The sequence below is a fragment of the Bacillus rossius genome, chromosome 1 (genome assembly GCF_032445375.1).
Source record: "Bacillus rossius redtenbacheri isolate Brsri chromosome 1, Brsri_v3, whole genome shotgun sequence".
In the NCBI taxonomy this organism is placed as follows: domain Eukaryota; kingdom Metazoa; phylum Arthropoda; class Insecta; order Phasmatodea; family Bacillidae; genus Bacillus; species Bacillus rossius.
Window position 1 is genome coordinate 1,481,249 of NC_086330.1, and position 2,766 is coordinate 1,484,014.

The window sequence follows — 2,766 nt, forward strand, 5'->3', positions numbered from 1 at the left end:
CTTGAAGCACTCTCCTCCTCTACCGGTTCCCCCACCACGTGCCTAACGGTTCCCCTCGTGCGGTCGGAGTGTTCGTAACGCTCGAAAATGGTAGTCCCCTCAGAAAAGAAGTTTCACTTCAAAAATATACTTTGATAGTTGATGTTCGGTAGTTTTCCATATAAATTTCCCCGCAGCGTTGAGCTGACGGGTCCGACTGCCTCCACGTGGCGGCTGAAGTGACGCAACAGGAACCGGGCGAGCCGGGAGAAGGAAGTGGCCTCAGGGACGAGAAGTGTGGGGTGAAGAAGGGGGAGGGGGGGGGGATCTGCTCGTTACCGCGTCTCTCGGGAGGCGCTGAGTTACTGCGCCTGGGCGCTGCGGGGCCGGCAACCCGCTCCACAGACGAGCCCCAGGGGCTGCATACTCCCGCGCTGCAGGGGCACTCGCCCCACCCTTCGGCAATTTATCACTCCGCACTTATAGTAGTTTCAGATCCATGCGTATATTAAATTATGCATTTGCCACTACATGCGTTAATGGCAAGTGCAACGATGTTCCGACGGCTAACTCTCGCCTTTCTGTGTGCAGAGTCGAGCCTCGTGCTGCTCCAGTCGAGAGTGGAGACAGGTGCGCGATGTATCGAGAGTCAGTATCGATTCCTGGAACTGTTCTGGCCGTGTGAATGCCGAGGCCACACTCAGCCCTGATTGGAGCGCTTATCGCCAGCCCGCAGCTGGTGACATCACCAGCACCTTCGAGCATATATATCATAGAGAGCTTATTCGTCGTTTGTTTGGAAACCGAGATCTCGAACAGCTGATTGTTGGCTACCTGCTGGAAAACTTCCATAAGAACCAATGTAGTGGCGGGCTATCGTGCGGGATTTCTATAGTTTGCTGCGTTTGAGAAAGATAATAGGTTTGGTTTATATTAATAAACGTATTAATTAACCAACGTAGAAATATATTAGTGCTGAAGCTTATCAGAAAGTTTGTAAAATATGGTTTTTTAACTTGAAGACCCAACCCTTGTTTACCCTACTTCAAATGTATTTAATTTAATATGGTTACTTCTTGTGTTGCGTACGGATGTAATGAGAGATTCGAAAAAAGAAGCAGTGTTTCGTTTTACAGGTAAGGTTATGAATAAATAGATTTAGTTTAAGAAAGGATTTGAAACAAAGCTGTTGCGATGTGACGATAGCCGACTTAACATTTTGTGAATTAGGCAAATCCGTATTTATAATATACTTTAGTTAATGTCAGTGTCGAGAATTCTATGAAACAATTATTCTAAAAGACAATTATAAACTGATATTCTCTTATTGTTTTGCAAAAGATATTTGGAATGTGATAAACCTAACCTAAGCGACCTTAAACATGATCAACCATTGGACCATTAAATTACTTATGAACTATTTGAATTATTGCAATGCTATTTTACATAATCATTACAATAGATGTCAGTAGCTAAGAAAAATGTTTAATCTTATTTCTAATTTCTTTTTATAGGATGACCCCTAGTTTGATTTTTAATGTTTTTTTTGTAGGTTTTGTGTCAAACTTATTGTTATCATTGTGAGAGTTTTTAAAATTTACTGTTTTACAGTTTCCCAGTTGATGAGAAAAGAAGAAGTATTTGGACTTTGGCTCTTAAAAGGGTTGATTTATATATGATCTTTTGTTTTGAGTAAAGAGCAGACATTCATAAAACTAAACAGGGTTGATGCATTTGTAAACAAAGATTGTGCAATGATATGGATGCCAATGATGTGACCAAATTCTTGTAATTTATGTCTTTGGACTAAATTTATTTACTACTTATTAGAATGTAAACTCAAGAAATGTAACATACTGTATATGCCTATGTTTACCATAATTATATAGTTTTAAGTTTCATTGAAGCTAAATGTAAAATGATTTTGGAAAAGTATCTGTATGTGTGTGTGAATGTGACATACAATTGTACATGAACTATTGTATTTAATAAAATAGATTTTCTTACTTTTTTTTTTAACTAAAATGGTTTTCAATTTTGATTTATTATTTATTTTAGAACCTGAAACCTCATATATTTAACTGCTGTAATTTAAACATAACTTGTTATTTTTTGTTTACTTTTAATTGTAGGTAATTAGATACTGTAGATACCTACCATATTGTTTTTCAGTTCCTAACTCGGTGGCCAAGGCGGCAGTTCAGCTTGTCGCTCAGCAAGTCAGAATATAATGTCTATATTTAAATGTGTGCTTTAATAAGAATAAATTTGTCATTCCTTCCTCATTATTATTTCATTTCAAGCTAACATCCCTAATAAAGACAAATGAACCTGTCTCCTTTTTTGCCCAACAGTCTGAAATCAAAGAAGGGAGGGATAGAAAAGTAGCAGAATAATGACTGGCAGGAATAAGATGAAACCAGATCACAAAACCGAAAACTAAGCTTCATAGGTTCAGTATAGTGGACAGATTTTATAACTTTTAAATTTAGTGTGTATAATTTAAAATAAATAATGTTTAAAAATGTATGGCTCTTTGCTTAATAATTCTTTATCTGGCCAAAATCTAGAGAAAATAAGGGTTGTTGCTGGTTTTTCAATAGCAGATGAATACTTAGTTGTGAAAATGTAGTTACATGTAATTTGAGGGCATTAAAAGTCTAGGTCAAACAAGCATTGCTACTATTTTTTTAAAAATGTGATTTGAGAATTGAAAACCTAACACACTACTTAATATTTACGAAGTGTATTTTTATAAGTTTTCCATTATCCTAAGTTTTTTAATGG

At 37.0% G+C, this 2,766-nt stretch overlaps 1 long non-coding RNA gene across 1 annotated transcript; it reads left to right on the forward strand.

Annotated features, from left to right (window-relative positions):
• Positions 1 to 315: 315 nt before the first annotated feature.
• LOC134530984 (uncharacterized) lies at positions 316 to 2,264 on the forward strand. Its single transcript, XR_010074906.1, has 2 exons — positions 316 to 1,115; positions 1,591 to 2,264. It is a non-coding gene; the product is annotated as an uncharacterized LOC134530984 (long non-coding RNA).
• The last annotated feature ends 502 nt before the right edge of the window (positions 2,265 to 2,766 follow it).